The following is a 21420-nucleotide window of genomic DNA, read 5'->3' as shown; positions in this document are numbered from 1 at the left end:
TACTTATAATAAAAAACAGAGCACCTAAGCCAGGGAAAAACAGGAGTTTGGTTTTTTGGCAATCTAAAGATTAAAAAGAAAAGGTATGAAAAAGGAAATGCAATAGAGAAGAAAGAAGGAGGAAGAAGTGTAAACTTACTATCTCACATATTTGGGATCTATGAGATGAAGGAGTAAGGTGTGGAGGCAAAGGGCATCCTGTGAATCTCACTTCCTTTAAGTCAGAGAATGAAATGCTGAATATGCACTGGTGCATGCACACACACACAGACACAGACACAGACAGACACACACACACACACACACACAATTTGGTGTAAAGATACAGTAAACAAGAAAATAAACGAGGTCTGGGAAAGGGAGAAGAAGGTTTCAAAGGAACGATAGCACTAATGAGGAATAAGTCATTAGCAGAACAAACCCCAACACTGGAGATTGAATGCTGATGACTGTACAAAAAAAGAAAGGAAAAAAGAATAAGAAATTATAATTGGAGGCTAAGGTGATAAGATTAAAAAGACAGAGCAGAAACAGAACACTTCAATTACAGATCACTAGCATTAAGCACAGTCTTCTTTCACTACCTTCTTCTGTAAAGGGGGAGGCAGGGGGCAAAAAGAGGTAAAAGCATAAGAGGTTAGGAAATATGGAAACACACAATTAATTGTAATGGAGAATATAAGTGAGATATACTCATAAATGAAATGGAAGAGGAGAGCAGAATGTATTAGAAATTATAATGCTGTGTACAAGAAGAACACTTTAACACAAATATTCATATGGAGCTAAAATATAGGGCTGGAACAAAATCTATTATGATTTAGTTGAACACAAAAGGCAAGGGGAGCATTCAAGGCAATAGCAAAAGTAGACATTTCAAGAGATAAACAAGGAAACTGCAGGAAAAGCACTGAAAATTGAATCAATATTAATCCTTCAATAATAAATGTGCTATATGCATAGTATCTAAAAACTTAGAGGAATACAGTTAACCGTACTTTCTCAGTCTTTTTTACTAGCACAAGATCAGTTTCATACCCCACATTATGGGAACACCCCAAAGCTAGTGATTAAGCCTTCTGTTTCATCTTTTCTCTCCTCTCTTCTGTCTTTACACCAGGCCTGTACGACCTGCTGCCTACCAAAGAATTTCCTCTACGTACAAAGGATGCTTTCTTCTACATTTTTTGTGGGTGTCCCAAAATCCTTTGGCATGTCACAAGTGGCCTACAGGGCGCAGGTTGTTCAGGCCCACTTTATATCCTCTTTCATCAATCTCATCAGTTACGTTGGGTTCAATAATATCTACCACTGGTATGCCTTATGATCTCAAACCATTTTGAAACCACCCACTACCTACTGGACATTTCTCAAGGGATAAAAAGACATAACATCACAGACATAACATGTCCAAAAGAAAACTCATTCTCTTATTCTGTCAAACCCAACTCTCCATCTCTAACTTTCCTGCTTCTGTCCAGGGTACTACCATCTTTCCAGTTACCAAGGTTCAAAACCTCAGAGAGATCATCAACTCTTTCCATTCCCACAGCCCCCATATGTAGTCATCTTACTGACTGTGCCCTGGTAACATATTTTCCATTTGTCCCCTTCTTTCTATACCATTTCCATAGTTGAAGTCTTCAACCTAGTCTTACAATAGTCTCCTAACTGGTCTCCTTATCACAAATCACTCTACTCTAATTCATGTTCCCCAAAATTGAAAAAGTGAAATTCCTAAAGCACAAGTCTAACCATTTCTCCCCTCTGCTCAGGAAGCTCCAATGATTGCCTTGTACCTCTAGGATAAAATACATACTTCTTTGCTACAGTTTTTACAATCTAACTCTACCTTACTCTTCTAGGCTTAATATATGCTACTACCCTTTTTGTGCATGCTATTTGCCATACATACTTTCCATCTCTTAAATGCCCTTTGCACAAATTGACCCCAATTCCTAGAATGAACACTTTCATTTATTCCACCTCTTATTCTCTTCAAATTGTAGCTCATGGACCACCTTCTTGGATGTCTTTTTAGTGTCTCCTCAGCTACTAGTGCTTCTCCCAACACAGCAGCTAGGTGGTACACTGGACCAAGCATCAGGAAAATTTGAAATCAAATCCAGCTTCTGAAACTTAGTAGCTGTGTGACCCTGGGCAAATCACTTAACCTCTCTCTGCCTTAACTTCCTCAACTATAAAATGAAATCATAACACCACCTATCACCTAGGGTTGTTGTGAAGATCAAATAGAATAGCTGTATTTAGCACAGTGTAAAGCATACAGTAGGTACTTAATAAATGTTTGTTTCCTTCTTTCTCATTAATTTATAATTACCATGCAGACATTTTGCATTTTCTTATGTGTATTATATGTTATTTTCCTCACAGTAAAACATAAGCTCCTTAGAGGCAAGGGCTATTTTATTTTTTCTTTGTAAATCCAAGAGCTAGCAGTCTCAGGAACACAGTCAACACTTACTAAATGCTTGTTGATTGATTCCTTTGCTTTGTACATGTGTAATTCAAAAAAAGTTTTTCTTAAGTCACTATACAAGGTTCTAGACATACAAAGACAAAAATGAAACAGACCCTGACCTCAAGGAGCTTACATTCAACTGATGGTAAATGATGCACAAGGAAATGCAAAATATACACAAAGTAAAAACAACATGATTCTGAGGAGTTGGGCAAACACAGACAATTGAGAGAACCAGGAAAGATCTCATATAAGAAGTGGGACTTGAGTCAAAACTTAAATGGACATAAAAGTTCCAAAGAGAAGGGAGAACATTCCAAGCATGCTTGTGCAAAGACAGGAATGTATTCTGAAGAGAAAACAGTAAATAGGCAAATTTAGTTAAAACACAAAGTGCCTGAAGTGAAGTAATAGGAAATAAGTCCGGAAGAATAAGGGGAGCCACACTATGAAGGGCCAGAACAGTATAAATTTATCCTAGATGTAGCAGAAAGGCACTGAAGTTTCAAGTAGGAGGCTTGAATTCTACAGCTATTTTATAGAACAGATTGAAAAGGAAAGAGATTGAAAGCAGAGAGACCAATTAGGAAGATACTAAGTGAGATCACTGAGAGGTGATGAGGATCTTAACCAAGGTGGTGACTGTGTGAGTGGAGAGAAAGAAATGAATATGAAATACTGTGGAGATAATGAAAAAGACTTGGTAACTGACTAGAAATGGGGAGGGATGGAGAGGATCCAATCAAAAACGATTCTAAGATTCTGAACCTAGGTTACTGAAGATGGCCTCAGTGGAAAAAGGGAAGTCAGGAAGAGGATACCTTGCTTTTTCCTCTACATGATGCTTTGTAGTCTACAAAGCAATTTTCTCACAACAACCTTGTGAGGCAGGACACATAAATATTAGTATCCTGATTTTACAGACAAGTAAGCTGAATCTCTAAGTGACTAAGTGAAATGTCTTCTGTCACAGATCTAGTAATTATCAGAAATGTGATTTGAAACCAGAGTCTAATTTTAAGTTCAGTGTACCATACTGGGCTAAATAAATATTTACTAAATGAATCAATCAAGAAAGCAGACTGGATGATACAGCCACTTGTATAGATAAACACTGAAATGGGAAATGTGGGGAAAATTGATACTGATTTGTATTTCCCTCTGGAAATTAAAAAAAAAAAGAAAAGAGAAAGGGGAAAAAAAGAGCTGAAATGTCAATTAGAGGACAATTATTCAGCTATCTGAGAATTTAACTAGTTCTGAGTACAGAATTCACATTCCACAACTTTCAAGACAAACTTCATTATGAGGAAGAAAAAAAATTACTAGCTTAGGAAATAAAAGTACTGGTGTGACACTAAGGATAATTTAAATCTGGCATTATAAATATGTATGATTTTTTTTCTTGAAGATGCAGTACTTAATTACGTATCTGAGTTAACTTTGCAGGATATCCTGATGTGATTGTTCTTTACCTTAGGAAAGCAATTTTGGATTTTTAATCAGCTGCTTCCTCAACCTGGTGACATTTTATGCCAGTGAGTGTCCTAATACAAAGTGCCAGGGAGTGTCCTAATACACTGCAGATGTGCTTACCACAGAATGTGGAATCTCTCAAAAAGGTCTAGGTTTTCAGGTACCAAAGGCATGTTGATTTCAGTCTTTAAAAACAGTACTAGTGCCATGTGATCTTAAGTAGACACTAGACAGGATTATAAATTTACAGCTAGAAGAGATTGTAGAGATTATGCAACCTGTTCCCCTCTTGTCACAGAATACAGAACTGAGTCTCCTCAAAATTAAATGACTAGTCCAATGCCATATGAGTAAGTTATAAGTGGAAGAATTAAAATTTAAATCCAGATCCTCAGATTCAAAATTCAGTTCTCTTTATACCGTGCAAGACTGCCCTAGTGATCTATATGTTTGTTGTCTTATCTGCAAAATGTGACAGTTGTACCAAATGGTCCCTAAGGTGACCTTTAATAGTTTATGATTTCATATATATATATATATATATGCATATACATATACACATGCACATGTTTGTATAGACACATTTCCATTTAGTCATCTGTGATGGGTCCTTAATGAGGATCTTAATAAAGTATTCTGTCTCATTAAAGCATGAATTCAATTCAACAATTTTAAAAATTATTATGCATAACACATTGTGCTGCATGTTGAAGATAAAGTCATAAATATGTTACAGACCTTACTTTCAAAGGGTTTGCAATCAGATGAGGCAGAGAAAGGGAAATGTATATACAAATGATATAAAAGTTATCTGAGCACAAAGAACAAGTAGAAGCAAAGTTCTCTAAGCTATATAAAGAGGAGTGATAAGCAAAGGAGACTTCACCAGGATACATGTAAGCATGTCATGGTGCTTCTCTCTAAATGACTGAAAAGTATTCAATCAAAGCAATAAAATGAAAACAACTTAGTTACTGAAAAGACTGAGTTAAGCAAAGGTTAAAGTTTTTTTTTCATTAACCTCAAGTTTAGATATCAATGAAAATGTACCTAAAATTTGGAGAAGCCACTATCAGTTTTGGAAATCCATAATAATGGAAAAATAATTTTATGGCAAGAATTGACTATTAGAACTAGTGGCTGAATCTCATAAAATGGAAGGATCATTATTTCAACTAGGAGCGATCTAGTTCATCAGTTTCTGAATAGGAATCTCGTCTACAGCATACGTTGTGTGATTATCTGCTTCCAGGGAGGGAAAATTCACTATCTCAAAATGTAACCCATTTCATTCTTGTAAAATGCTAAAATTGTTAGAAATGTTTCTTTGCACCAAGTCTTAATCTTCCTCTTTGCAGCTTCCACCCATTGATCTAATGTCAACAAAATCCTTGAAGACATCTGTCATGCTCTTCCCCCTTTCTCTCTACCAATGCTTATTTTTTTTCAATCTAAGCATTCCACTTAATGGAATGTTGGACATAAAATTCAGAATGAGGTGTGCACTTTTAAACATGGTTCCTGTGGGAATTAAGTTGACTGGGCTATGCATATTTGTTCTGAGTGCTTTATTTTTAGTTTTTTTATATTTTAAAGAGGGGGATTGTTTCATTTTTTGTACTTGTAACCTCACTCTAATACACAGTAGACAATTAATAAGCACTTATTGATTGATCGATAATGAAGTCTCCATGGCCTAAAAGACAAAAACAAACTACTTATTTTGGTGCTGAAAGTGCTCAAAGAATTACTCTAATCTGGATTTTCTTCCTTATTTCATGGTACTCCCCTTTTTACATTATGTTCCAGCTAAAATTTAGACCCTCTTGAGAACTCCATGGTCTAAAGAGAATCCTTCTCTGCAGCTTCTATGCAGGACATGATTCTGTGATCCTGCCAAACATCACAGGAGAATACTGGATTGCCATTTTGTGCTTTGTTTTATTTTGATAGTAAGAAGCTACAAAAAAGCCACCATAATTGCATCTATCTTAGATTCACTCACAATTTTATCATATGAGTAATAAGTACACTATTCTTCAGTCTCATTCTGAACTACCCTGCCTCTGTCCATTTTCACACAACATTTCCTACTCTTGAAACAGACTCCTCATCCTAACTCAACCTGAAAGCCTTGATCAAGGACCAGTTCTTATGAGGAACCTTCCACCAACTTCTCTGAACCTCAGCTCCAATCCCAGTGTCTGTTTCATTTTTTCATTTTATTTCCCCATATTACAGGATATAATGGAAAGTATTGGATTTATGGTTCAAGCTTCAATCTTAGTCAAGCAAGCTTCATGCTACAGATATATTACAACCTCCCTGAGCCTCCATCTTCTCATGTCTATAAATAAAATAACACTTGCACCTCCTATATCACAAGGTTGAGATGAGGGGATAGCTTTGTAAACTTGCAATTATTATACAAATGGGACCTATTCTGATCCTTCATTTGTCACTCCTTCACACTCTGGACCACTCCTATTATATACCAGGAACCTCTATATACCAGAAGATTGCTTTAACTCCAAAACTCACACCTCTTCAGTACCCTCTGGCCCTGAACACTTCCCTTTCAATCGATATTTGGCAGTTCCTCCAAGAACCTCAATTGAGGGCATCCAGACCAGCCATCTTTTCATTTACACCCTGCTGTACTCATATGTGGATTTCTCCATCATGTACCCTATGCTTCATAAGGTACCTTCCCTCTCTCCACTCCCCTTTTCAGCTTCCTTTTGTGTTGGTCTTCCCACATTAGCATACAAGTTCCGTGAAAGTAGAGGCTATCTTTTGCATTTCTTTGTATCCCAGAGTTTAGCATAGTGCCTGTCATATAGTAGGCTTTTAATAAAGGTTTACTGACTGACTAATAGATCTATTATATTATAAACATACATACTTGTTACAAAAAGTCTAGCTTACATCCATGCAATATTTTTTTTCAACTTGTGTGATGTGTTTGGGTGTTTTTCCCCCTGTAAATCCTATGTAGATGAACTAAAAACTTTCCTCTAGGTTTTTTTTTTCTAAAGTAATTTGTGGTAATAATGCATGTACAGAACAGCATGTTTATTACCATTTACTCTGGTTATATATTCAACTTTCCTTTCTTTACAGTTATATATGACCTTAATGAGGTCTATCACATCATTTCCTTAACAGAGATAGGGTCCCATAGCTTACTCATTAGGTATTTCTCCAATGCCCTTTGGGTAAATTTATAAATTACCCCAATATTTGGGGACTTTATAAGTATTATCTCATTTAATCCTCCTAATAACATTAGGAAATATGTATTACTCTCATCTTCATGTTACAGATAAGGAAACTGAGGTGGAAAAGGGTTAAGCAACTTGCCCTGGATTTGACAGGCAGAATTTGATTTTAATTCTTCCTAACTCTACAGCACTCTATCTCCTGAACCATCTACCTTCTTTTAACAAGTGTGCCCATTAAGCTTATTTGTTTATGCACTGATGAATTAATGAGCTCTTTCCAAATACATGTCAAAATCTGAGAAATATGTATCCTTTAATCTGCTTACTTCTAATGTGCAGATAAATCCATCTCATCTGTTTTCCCCCTATGATTTTCACTGAGGAGTCCTTACAGATTTCTAGGACTTAATACAATTATTAATAAAATATGTAAATTCAAAAGCAGCCTGGCATTATTCACTGGGGATACAAAGTGGATAAAGAGCCAGCATGAGCTAGCAACACCTTTTATTTGTGTGACCCTGGAAAAGTCATTCAACTACTCATTACAAGCTATAGAGAAGGTACTTCCTTGCAGGAATAGAGAAAGCTTCCTTACTAAGAAGTTCCACATAGCAGTGAAATCACAGATCTAATTCCTATCCCTAATCTGCAAATTGAAGCCCTTGGAGAGACTCACCATCAATGGAATCCTATTTGGCCTCTCTGCAGGAAACTGTCCAGAACCCTACTAAACTTTCCTGATGACAATTTCCTTTTTCATATTATTTTAAAATATATACACATGTGTGTATGTATCTATGTGTGTAAAGATAGATATAATATAAATACAGATATAGAGATATTTCAATAGGGAGTTGGAAAAATACCTGTGCAGTAGCCCCAATCTAAAATTTTTCCACAATTTTGTCATGTGGACTATTAAAAAGACTGCTGGTTGGTTTTCTTATCATGGCTCTCTGCACTCTAGTTCACCCTCCACTGAGCTGTCAAAATGATGTTCCTAAACAGGCAGATCTGACCATGTCAATCACCATATACAATAAATTCCAATGGTTCCCTATCACCTCCAGGATCAAATACAAATAAAATACAAAATACAAAATTTTGGGTATTCAAAGCCCTTAATAATGTCTTCTCCCAACACACATGCACACACACATGCACATGCACATACACATGTACATGCACATGCATACACACAAAAAAACACATTCTGTAATCCAATGTCACTGTCCTTCTTGGTAATTCCTTAAACATGATACTCCATTTATCAACTCCAGATCTTTTTACTGACTCTCCCCCATACCTAGAAGGCTCTCCATCATATCCTTCTCTGGGCTTCCCTGGCTTACATCAAGTCCGAGCTAAAATCACATCTTCTACAGAATGTATTCCCTGATCCTCCTTAATGCTTGTGCCTTCATTTCAATTTATCCTTCACATAACTTGGGTAGCTAGGTGGATAGAGCACTGAGCCTGGCATCAGGAAGAATCATCTTCCTGAGTCTAAATCTGTCCTCAGACATTGACTAGCTGTGTGACCCTAGGCAAGTCATTCAACCCTGTTATCCTCAGTTTTCTCTTCTGTAAAATGAGTTAGAGAAGGAAATGGCAAGCTGCTCCAGAATCCTTGACAAGAAGACCCCAAATGGGGTCACAAAGAGTTGAAACAACTAAACAACAACAACAAACTCATTTGCGTGTTGCTCCTCCATAAAACCATGAGCTTTTTGAGAGCTGCCATTTTTTTAACTTTTCTTTGTCTTCCCATTCTGTAGTATAGTGCTTAGCACAGGGGTGGGGAACCTGAGGTAGCAAGCCTACATGTAGCCCTCTAGGTCCTCAAGTGTGGCCCTCTGACTGTGACCATTTTATTTTGTCCTTGTTGAAATGCTTTATGTGATATTTAGAATCATTTCCCAGTTTGGATATCCTGAACATTGATCCCTGAGGACTTTTAAATTTGCATCACCTCAAGCAATGACTTCTAGGTTATATTCCCTTATTTCCATTTCATGTACTTGTTTTGTATTTATGAGACAATATATAGTAAAAATATTAATGGATATTCTTCTGTACTTTTAATGCTTATCAGTTTGTTAATTGTGGAGAAAATGGAGCTCACTAAGAGTATGAAATTATATTAATGTTTTTGGACGTTGTAAAACGTTAGAGATTTTGAATAGTTTCACCCTCCATTTCCATCACTCCACCAACATCATGAGAGAGATTATAGAGATCCAAAGAAGATTTTTAAAATCTGTTTCTTGGAGAGATATGGCCAAAAATTACATCACTTTATGGTTCACCCTTGGATGACTGACCCAGTTTGTTGCTGGGATTAAATTTGAAGCTTATTTAGCTCTGGAGATTCTGCCAGGACTTGTATTTCATTGACAAATCTTACAAGAACCTAGGGTCATCTCTGACATTCTAAGCTGTTGGAGCAGGACTGCTGAATTGTTGAAGTATAACAAAACACATTAAGAAAAAGGAGAGCTTTGGCATAAAAGAAAGAACTTGGGTCTTCAAATTAATAAAAAATTATTTTAATTTAATTAGTACATCATCTTTTAAGTTATACAACTTTTTGTTTTAGATAGCAGTTCTCATTTTTATTCAAAAAGTTCCATCCTCATTGTACCCTGGTGAGTCTATTGGATTGGAAATCCACAAAAAGAAAAAAACATCAAATTATCCACACTAGATTTTTTTAAAGTGTGTGTATATACATATATGCATAAATATATATATGTACACATACACATGTATATATAGTATGTATATGTATAACATACAGATATACAGAAATATATAGTCAAAATTATGATATTCAATTTTAAGGCATCCTGATGATTGAATTTATTAATATGAAACTTTTGGGAACATGCTGCAAAGAGATAATGGAATGGGTCAAGAATTGGGAAGAAAGTGAATGATGTTATAATCCCAAATTATTCAAATAGCAAAATTATACTTCTTTAACACCAAATTTGGCTTCATCAAACCAATCTGTCCATGGAACAATGGATGACAGAAATGGTAAAAAGGGAAAAAATTTAAAAGACAATTCATGATCAAGAAATGAAAGCACAAAACTAGGTAACATTTGTAAATCACATGACTATGCATCACAAATATTTTTTTTTAAGAAGAGAGTTGGAAGATACTAGATATAGAAATCTTTGAACATTATAAAAATAAAACTGATTAGGCAATCAGAAAATAAATATGTGATAACTGATTTAAGAGTTATTTCAGAATCAGCTGCCTGTTAGAAGAAAGGGCAAAGATGAGAAGATATTTTATGTGATTATAACGGGTCCAAATTGACCTTTTAAAAGAAACTTTCAAACTCTGAAAAGTTGGGAATGGATATAAAAACACATGGACTATCACTATTTCTTAGTAAAGTCTAAAATAATGCTAAATATTTACTAAAATAAGGAAACCAAAAGACATTATAAATCATGTCAGACATCAAACATATAATGCATTTGTTAAAAAAAAAAAAACAAAAAAACAAAGCTGCCAAGGAAGACGAAAAGTTATAAGAAAATTCACTTACATAACAGTCAAAGTAATAATAAAGATAAGATAGAAGGCAGAAGAAACTTCTAACCTTTGTAGATAAAACTGAAAAAACAGTAAATAGATATGGAATGAAATGATCTGATGACATTTCTACAGTAATCTATTTCCATTACCATAAAAAGTGGAACTCTAAACATTTGAAACCTACCCCTTGAATACCTGATGTACTATGGGAAGTGGGAAAATTGGTACTTAAGAAGATCAGATTGAAAAGAGTCTATAACTAACTGAATACAAATCGGGAAAGGTCAGTTTTGAAGGTAATATAATTGGTGTACTGAACAGATGGTTTGCATTGGCATCAGGGGTAAATAAAACAAAAACAAAACTTGGCCTCAAATCTGTCTCTTACATACAATAGTTACATCACCAAGGGCAAATTATTTAAACTCTTAGTAGCCATAGCCCATTTTTAAGATCAACGATGACAAATGAATTGCTTATCAATATTAGTATAAGGCATTTTTATATAGGGATTTCCTCACACAGAAGAAAAAAACAAATCTGCATATGTACATACATGAGTTCACTTATCTGCATCTCTCTATAGTATGCACATATATTACATATATGTATATCAAGATATTTCATGAAACCCCAAATATATATTTGAAAGAACTTAAGAAGTCATTTAATTCAATCCACAACCAAAAACTCTCTACAACACTTCTGATAAATGGCTATTCACCCTTTACTTGAAGACTTCCATGTATGAGGTACTTGCAGCTCATTCTACTTGAGGCTGTTCTAATTATTCAGAAGTCTTGCCTTAAGTAAGGTGAAATGTGTCCCAAAGCAGGGAAAGTCATATCACTTCCCCCCAAAACTGAAAAAAAATACATGATAACTTTACTCAATAGTAAAAATGGGAAAAAACTGAGCAAAAACCCCAAGAACTGAAATTTGCATAGCATATTAGATATTTGGAACATGTCTTACTACACTAGCAGATGCACCAATGCTATAACAAAAATGAGGGCTAACAGATGAATATCCTAAGTGTCATATCAGAATTCATAAGATAGTGAATAAAATACAGGAATATTTATAGTATGTTCAATGCACCTTCTAAGGAATAGGCATGGAACTGACATAAAAAAAATCACACAGTACAGGAAGATGTGGGACAATCAAACCACTGAGATTATAAATCCATTTCTGTATATGAATGCGGACAAAACCTATATGGCCTGAGAAGCCATGGAGCAGTTGGGTTCTGCAAATGTGAATGGATAACCTTCATGTCTGAGATAATTTATCTTAGCAGAAGTATGTTTAAAATTGTCAATAATACCTGGAATCTTTTCAACCTTCCTAGTAATAATGTATTTAAATATATATAAATATAATACTTTTCATTAAATTTAGAAGCAAAACAAAATCAAACTGATAAAACTGTCATTCTTCATGCTTTTTATGGTTTTCTTTTAAGCCAAATATCAATATATCACTCTTAAATTTTGTGAGCATGTGTGCCTTTACAAGTTAATGAAATCTAGAGTACAATAAGAAAAAGCCAAACATGAATTCCTACTGAAATCAAAGACTGTGGGGGAATGCTTTTGGATTTGAATATGTTGCTAATCCTTCTGTTTGAAAATGTACCAATAAAATAATTTCTTTTTTTCCTATTCATTATTTTAACTTATTGAATGAGTGCTGAAATTGTTTTCTTATAAAAGGATAGATTTTTAAAGATTTTTTTGATGGTTTGCTTTGGCCTAATTCAGTGTAATACAAGAACACTTATCTACACACTCAAACCAAAATGTTACTTGAGAGATTGAGTTTTTTTACCTAATACTTGTTTGTTGTATATTTTATTTTCCAAATTTACAATTCAACTATATCATTTGCAACTTTTAAAAAAAGAGATTTGAAATTAACAGTCTTTGCTGGGAAAACACAAACAAACAATAAATAGAAAGAAGTGCCTGCAGTGAAAATTATTTGCTGCTGGGCACGTCATCTTTATTTTTCCCTGCCCCTCCTCAAACTTTCTTAAGCCATCTTTAAATTCAGACCTAGGAATCTCCAGGGAAGTAAAAACAATCAGAAGGGAGAAAAATTGAATAGACCTTAGACTTTCAGGTTGATAGAAGTCTTATTATCAGAAAGATGGCACACTGTCTCCTGCTGGGACAGCTTCTCAGAAAACTTCTATTCCACTGGAACTGCAGACATACAAAGGCATTTTATACCCTGTGGGAAAGGGCAGAGTAAAATTAATGTCCTATCTTATATTTTTTTCTAACGCTGCTTATAACACCTGTTTAAGAGTTTTTCTTACTTTTTCGTGTATACTTCAAATGAGGTTGAGAGAATAGGATACTTAAGCATTTCATAGGAGGCTGAGAGGAGCAGGGTGAGCATGAAGGGTCAGTGGTTGCTGAATTCAGGATGAAAAACTCAGGGATGGAGTAGAATAAGACTATATGGGCCAAGCAGAACAACACAAAATAGTGCTTACATAAAAAAAGAGCAGCACCTACTCACTAAGGAGAATTGCGAAGGTTTTCATTATTAATTGTGGGCTGTATAATCAGGGTCCTAGTGGAAGCAGTCGCTTTGAGAGAATCAGTTAAGTCATTTTGGCCTCCATTCTCTCAAATCCAGTAATCTGGAAGTTATTGTGTCCCCTAAACTTCATTGATCTTCATCTTATTCTTCTATGTAGCCTTCTAAAATTACTCTTTTCTGATTCAAATTACATTGTAATTAAAAGGTAAATTCTTTGAAAAGAAGAATTTTTTTTTTATTTATTTTTTGCTGTTTGAATTTTTTGTCTTTAAATAGCTAGTGCCTAGCATTGTGCTTTATCTGCAATTGTCTTTCTAGGCAGATGTCTCTGAGTCTATATGAAAAACTAATCTGTCTCCTAAAATCTAGTCCCTCCTTTTGTAACAAGGCCACTCGAATGTTTCATTACCATCTCAAACCGAGCATGTCTAAACCTGCCTCGCTTTCAGTCTCCTCTATTTTTGTACAAGACGCCATTCATTCACCCTGGTTCAAGACTATGAAACCAGTGGCGTAGTTCCTGTGCCACGTCCTGAAGGAAGCCTTTCCTGATCTCCCCAGTTGGAACCATTCTTTCTGTCCTAAAATGATCTTATGTTTAGTTCTCTGTACATATGTTCTACTCCCCAGAAGGGAGAAGGGAATAAGCATTTCTTTAGTGCCTGCTAGGTACCAGACAGTGAGCTCGGTGACTTTTTTTTTTTTTTAACAAATATTATTTCATTTGAATTTTAACTCCTTTGGGGCAGGGACTACTTTGGTTTTTCCTTTATATCCTAAAACACAGTGCTCAAACATGCTCTCATAATATCTTTCATATATGCACCCTTCTCTCCACTCACACAGAAACCTTAGCTTATCACCTTTCATCTGGACTGCTATATGTCTGACTCATTCCTATCCACCCCCACTCCAGCATATCATTCACTAAGCTGCCAAAGTGAGTTTTGTAAAGAGTGGCACTGACCATATTGCCCCTCACTATTTAGTAAACTCTAGTGGCTCCCTACTGCCTCTAAGATAATGTATTAAATCCTCTGTTTGGCTTTTAAAGCCCTTCAGTGCCTAGCTCCTTCTATTTATTTCCTTTCCAATCACTTTACGCACTCTTATTTATCTTACACTGGCCTACCTGCTGTTCACACACAAATGTGATCTTTTTTATATTTTTATCTATTTTTAACTTATAGAATAAGACAAGTATTTCCATAACACAGTGTAATAAAGTGACTTCACATGAAACTGGAAATCTATTACATACAACTTGTTTTGTATGTAACATAACTTTATTATATATTTAAAAGGAGTAGCAAGTTGTATACTCCTTTTAAATATATAATAAAGTTATATAATTCTTTTCTCTTTTTCTTCTGTTCACTGTTGCCCTAGAGATGCCTACCATTAGATGGAAATATGTATATATCGTAACATTTTATCTCTTAACTCTGTACTTTGTTATTGGCTGCCTCTATATCTAAAATGCTCTCTCTCCTTACCTGAGCCCTTTAGTTTCTCTCTCCTCCTCTCTCTTACCTCAGCTTATATCCCATCTTTTTTTTTTAATTTATTTATTTAACTTTTAACATTCATTTTCACAAAATTTGGGGTTCCAAATTTTCTCACCATTTCTCTCCTCTCCCCACCCCAAAATGCCGAGCATTCTAATTGCCCCTATCACCAATCTCCCCTCTCTTCTAACATCTCTCTCTTCCCTTGTCCCCATCTTCTCTTTTGTCCTGTAGGGCCAGATAACTTTCTATACCCCATTACCTGTATTTCTTATTTCCTAGTAGCAAGAACAGTACTCGACAGTTGTTCCTAAAACTTTGACTTCCAACTTCTCTTCATCTCTCCCTCCCCTCCCATTCTCTTTGGGAAGGCAAGCAATTCAATATAGGCCATATCTGTGTAGTTTTGCAAATGACTTCCATAATAATAGTGTTGTGAAAGACTAACTATATTTTCCTCCATCCTGTCCCAGCCCCCATTGCTTCTGTTCTCTCTTTTGATCCGTCCCTCCCCAAGAGTATTGACTTTAAATTGCTCCCTCCTCCTCATGCCCTCCCTTCCATCATTCCCCCCACCCTGCTTATCCCTTTCTCCCCCACTTTCCTGTATTGTAAGATAGGTTTTCATGCCAAAATGAGTGTGCATTTTATTCCATCCTTTAGTCGAATGTGATGAGAGTAAGCTTCATGTTTTTCTCTCATCTCCCCTCTTTTCCCCTCCACTGAAAAGTCTTTTGCTTGCCTCTTTTATGAGAGATAATTTGCCCCATTCCATTTCTCCCTTTCTTCTTATATCCCATCTTTTGTAGGAGGTCTTTTCCCTTCTCCCTATTTCTTTCCATGGACACTGTATATATCCTTTATCTACATAGTTACTTGTATGTTGTCTACTCTATTTGGAATGTGAATCTTTTTTTTTTTAATTTTGTATCCATCCAGTACATAACACACATTAAGTACCTGCTAAATGCTTATCACTGATTGCTCATTTAATATCTGTTGAAATGAATGTAATTGTTAATCAAAGCATTAGAAGGGAATCTTAGATTAAGATACTGAAAGATTGTGAGACATCATAGATTTTTAAACTCCAGGAATTCACCTCTTTCAGAATTTATGTGGCTTCATAATTTTTCTTTTCTTTTGATAAAGGATTAGTCCAATACATTGAAGCTGCAATGCCTATAAACAGAAATGGGTTTTGTCAGTGTTATGAATTGGCAACTGGTTAAATTTTCTGAAAATTTTGCTCGTGACAGAAGGAACACAAAGTAACTAATTCTATAAGAAAGATTAGAGACAATATATACTGCTAATGTGACTGAAACTTGGGATATAAAAATTATATATATTTAGGGCTATGTGTCTGTGAGTTTATATTTAATTTTTATGTCTATATAAAAATTATTTATTTGTTTACTCCACTTTCCCACATAGGTTCTAAGTTCTTTGAGTCTCTATGCTACATGTAGCTGTAATTAAATTTCACTACACTATGAATTACTTTGAATTGAAGAAGGGGAGAGATGATACCAGTACCAAAAGGGAGAGGCACGACTTCTTAAAATTTGGAGCCATTCTGAATTATTTTAGAGGTAACTAGGTAGAACAATGTGCTGAACCTTGAGCCAAGGAGGCCTGAGACAAATCTGGTTTAGCTGCATGACCCTGGAAAAGTCACTTTTATTTTTTTTGCCTCAGTTTCCTCATATTTAAAATGGGGATAATAATAGCACTTACTTTCCAGTGTTGTTGTGAGAATCAAATAACATAATAACTGTAAAGTGTATAGCACATTCTGCACATAGTAAGTACTGTGTAAATATTAGCTATTATTTTTTTATTTTAACAATTATAATTGAAATGGAGAAAAATATTAAGTTTTATTAGACCTCATGTTTGGAAGGTGATATGACTATCAATACTTTATCAGTCAGAATATATCAGAGAACCTGATCAATCTTTTAACATAATTTGCTAGAAATTAAGTTTTTTTAAAAAAATCTTTCAATCTTTCATATCTGAAACTTTGAACTTACTGAAGCATGTTCATAGTATTTTGCCAACTCATGTGAACTACAAGAAAGATTTATGAAATGACATATAATGAAAAGAGAAGAAAATGAGATACTTTTACTTTCAATTGCTAGACAGCAGGCCTTGTTTCCAAGAGAATTATCATTGACTTTTTGCAAAACAAATGCAGACTATACAATTTCCCTTCAGATCAGTAAATGAACTAAACCACTACAATATTATGCCATGTTAAGGACATTCTCTACGACTGTTCATTCTCTTGAAGCCTGACTAGTCATAATTCTCATTCATATGAAAATTTTCTTCCCAGGTGACATGGTGATGTCCACTGCTATGATAAATACCAGGCATCATTGAAAGAAATGGTTGTGTTTCCAATCACTCAATCTGGAAACCCTGATCATTTATTATTCTTCCTTTCACTCATCTCTCATATTCAATCAACCACCAAATCCTCTTGATTTTGCTTGAAAAAATTCATGATAAAGAGACTATTACTTTTGATTTTCACTGTCACCACTCTAGTTACTACCCTTATTACCTGCAATGAATATATTAATATCTTCCTGAATATCCACTAATTCATTAAACTATTATTTACTAAGTGGCCTATTATGTTCCAGCCACAATTCTAGGCACCAAAGGTTAAAAAACAAACAAAAAGAAAACCAAGCAAAAAAAAAAAACCTATGTAAAATAGTCTTTGCCCTCAAGAAGTTTGCATTTAACCACTCTTCCTGTCTCTCCTACCACCAATATATCCTGCATATGGGTATAAGATTAATCTTCTTAAAGCAGAGCTCTGATAATTTGATTCCTTGGCCCCTAAATTTTCAATGGTTCACTATGCTCTAAATTACACATTCTTTAGTACTGTAATCCAGGCTCTCTACAATGTAATTGTAACCAGATTTGTAGAGTTCAGAAAGTAACTATTGTGTACACACACATGTATATGTATGTGTCTGTGTGTGTCTGTGTGTTTTAAGCTAGTGAAAAGTGTGCTATTCTTCAAACATTTTACTTCCTTGCCTCCACAAACTTTGGTCATGCTATTTCATCCCTTCGGAATCTCTCTTCTCATCTCAATATATTAAGATTCAAGCAACCATTGAAGGTAAATTCAATTATTATTTCATCCATTAAGTCTTCCTGGATCAATATCAGATGGATATGTTCTCTCTAAAATCCCTTGCATTCATTCCCCTTCAAGGATATTCATACAAGTATCCATTAAGTGCTTACTACCAGACAATATAGACACAAAAACAAGGTCCCTTTCCTGCAAGCAACTTATAAAATATTGGGAATAAACAAGATTAATGCAAAATACAAACTATACACACAGAGTCATTAATATTTTAGGGAATTTGAACAGAGGAACTCACAATTAAATGGGACATAATACACTTCTTAAAGAGATTAAACAAGATGAATTTTGAAGGAAGCCTCAGATTCTAAGAGGTAAAGGTGAGGTACAAACGAAATCCAGACATAAGGAACAGGCTATGCAAAGGTACTAAGACAGGAAATAAAACTTTAAATATATGAAGAAGAAGTTCTACTGGAACACTGATTGTATGAAGGAGAGTATTGTTTGGTAAGTATGGATAGGCATTACAGAGCTAGTTTATAAATGTTTTTAAGGGCCAAATGGGAAGCATTTGCATTTCATCACTGAAAGAAGAGAAAGCAGGAAAGACTTGAGTAGAAGAGTGAAATGATCAGAACTTTGCCTCAGTTATATCATTTTGATAGTGTGGTGGTGGATTAGAGACAGAAAATGCTGGAAATAAGGGAAATCAATAAATTATCAATTAAGGTGTAATGATTTTAATTGTGGATTCACATGCATTTATATAATATGTTTCATCTTCTACACCAGACTATAAGATCCTTTAGGAGAAAAAAATCACGGTTTATTCATCTTTCTAAGTCCTTTTCCCTCCCTCCAATGCCTAGGACACAGTAGTTGCCTGATGAATATTTATCATATTAAGTAAATAGCTATCATGAAAACAAAGGAGTGAGTTCTATCTATAGTTTGCCTATTTACGGGCCCTGAAAGCATCCCACAGCAAACTATAGATGGTGTTTGGATTATCCTTTATTGGGCATTTCATTTGAAAACTATTAAAAAGTTTGATGAACTTTCAGAGGTAGGGTCAAGACGATGGAGAAGACGAAGCACTCCAGTCAAGTTCTCCCAAGATTCCCCTCCAAACAACTCTAAAATAACACCTCTGATTGAATTCTGGAGCAGTAGATCCAAAATAAGTGTGGGGTGAGACATTTTTTTTTTCCATCTGAAGACAGCTAGGAAACAAAACCAAATTATCAGTATAAAAAAATGAAGAGTGAATACACTACCAATGAAAATGAAATTAAAGCAATTATAGTTGTCTTGCCCTATTTTATGCCAGTAAAACTGATAATTTAAGTGAAAAGGATGAATATTTATAAAAATATTAATTGCCCAGATTTACAGAAGAGGAAATAGAATACTTAAATAATCCTGTCTTAGAAACAGAAACTGAATAAGCTATCAATGAGTTCCCTAGGAAAAAATTCCCAGCACCACATAGATTTACAGGTGAATTCTATCAACCATTTAAGAACAGTTAATCCCAATACTAAACAAACTATTTGAAAAAAATAGATAAAAGAGCCCTCAAAACTCCTTTTACAACACAAACATGAGTTTGATAACTAAGCTAGGGAGAATAAAAATAAAAAAAAGTAAGTCAACTTCCCTAATGAGTATCAATGAAAAATTTTAAATAAAATGCTAGCATGGAGATTACAGCAATATATCACAAAGATCATGCATTATGACCACATAAGATTATACAGACATTACATAATACTTGAAAGTCTAAATGCCAATATATTATGCTTCAGACATTATACAATACTTGGAAGTCTAAATGTCAAGACAAACTCAGGAACTAGATCAACAAAATCATAAAACACTTTTTACAAAGACAGATCATACTAACTGGAGAATTGTTAATTGGTCAGTTAACCAATATAATAGTGAATCAATATAATAAAAATGACAAGTCTACCTAAATTTACTTACTTATTCAATGTCAAGCCAAACTACCAAAGAATTATTTTGTAGGTCTAGAAACAATAATAAAATTCATCTGGAAGACAAAAGGTCAAGAATATCAAGGGAATCAATGGAAAAAAAAAATGTGATGGAAGGCAGCCTAGTAGTACCAGATTTCAAAGCAGTAATAATCAAAACTGACACTGGCTAATAAATAAAGTTACCAGTAGAGCAGACTAGGTAAACAATGCACTCTAGTAAATTACAACAGTAATCTACTGCTTGATAAACCCGAGATCCAAGCTTTTGTGTTAGGAACTCATCATTTGACAAAAATTGCTGGGAAATTAGAGAGCAATTTGGCTGAAAATAGGCATAGACCAACATATCTCACCATATGCCAAGATAAGGTCAAAATGGGTACATGATTTAGGCTTAAAAGATGTTATCCTAAGCATATTAGAGGAGCATGGAAAATTTCATCTGCCAGAACTATGGATAAGGGAAGAAATTATGACCAAATGGGAGATTAAAAGGTTTAAGGGAGACGAAATTAATTATTTTGTTTATATCAAATTTTGAAAAAAATCACACAAGAACAATGCAACCAAAATTAGAAGAAAAGAATGAAACTAGAGAAAAAATTTTATAGCAAATTTATCTGATAAAGGCCTCATTTCTCAAATATGTAGACAACTGAGGAAAATTTGTAAAAATAAAAGTCATTCCCCCAAACGATAAATGGTCAAAGGATATGAAGAAGAAGCTTTCAGAAATCAAACCTATCTATAATTACGTTAAAAAATACTCTAAATCAGTATTGATTAGAGAAATACAGATCAAAGTAACTCTGAGGTATCTCTTCTGGCATTTCAGATTAACTAAGAAAATAGAAAAGGACAATGATAAATGCTGGAGGGGATATGGAAAAATTAAAAAAATTAAACCATTGTTGGTGGAGCTGTAAATTAGTCAGTCCAACCATTCTAAGAGCAATTTGGAACCATGCCCAAAGTGCTATCAAATTGTGCATATCCTTTAACACAGCAATACCACAAAGACACCAAAGAAAAGGGAAAGAAAGATCTATTTGCAGAAAAATATTTATAGCAGCTTTTTGTGGTTGTATAAATTGTGATATATAATTGTGAGGAAATACTATTGCGTTACAATAAATGATGAGTAGGACGCTTTCAGAAAAAAAAACCAGGAAAATGTATATGAACTCATGAAAAGTGAAGGAAGCAAAACTAGGAGAACATTGTATACTGTAACAGTAATATTACAAGGATGGTCAACTGTGAAAGACATAGTGACTCTTATCAAGAAAATGATCCAAGGCAATTCCAAAGGACCCATGATGAAAAATGGTATCTACCTCCAGAGAAAGAACTGATGAACTATTAATGTAAACTGAAGTTTACTTTTTCTCTTTCTTAAGTTTTTAGTTTTTTGAACATGGCAAATATGGAAATATGTTTTCCATTATTTCATATGCATATTTGACATCATACTGATTGC

General features: G+C 34.5%; 1 protein-coding gene across 3 annotated transcripts in view; it reads right to left on the bottom strand.

Moving 5' to 3' along the window:
• The window catches only part of RALYL (RALY RNA binding protein like), an 800002-nt gene that overhangs the window by 578830 nt on the left and 199752 nt on the right, over window positions 1–21420 (bottom strand). Inside the window, exon 1 of one of the 3 annotated variants that reach the window (XM_072604986.1) lies at window positions 12858–14505. The exons of the other annotated variants lie outside the window; for them this stretch is intronic. The gene's annotated coding sequence lies outside the window, so the exon portion shown is untranslated. Of the gene's footprint in view, window positions 1–12857; window positions 14506–21420 lie in introns of those variants that run through there. 3 annotated transcript variants of the gene reach the window in all.

This window comes from Notamacropus eugenii, chromosome 4 (genome assembly GCF_028372415.1).
Source record: "Notamacropus eugenii isolate mMacEug1 chromosome 4, mMacEug1.pri_v2, whole genome shotgun sequence".
Taxonomy (NCBI): Eukaryota; Metazoa; Chordata; class Mammalia; order Diprotodontia; family Macropodidae; genus Notamacropus; species Notamacropus eugenii.
Note: the sequence above shows the minus strand (reverse complement) of the source record. Positions and strands in the feature narration are given on the sequence as shown.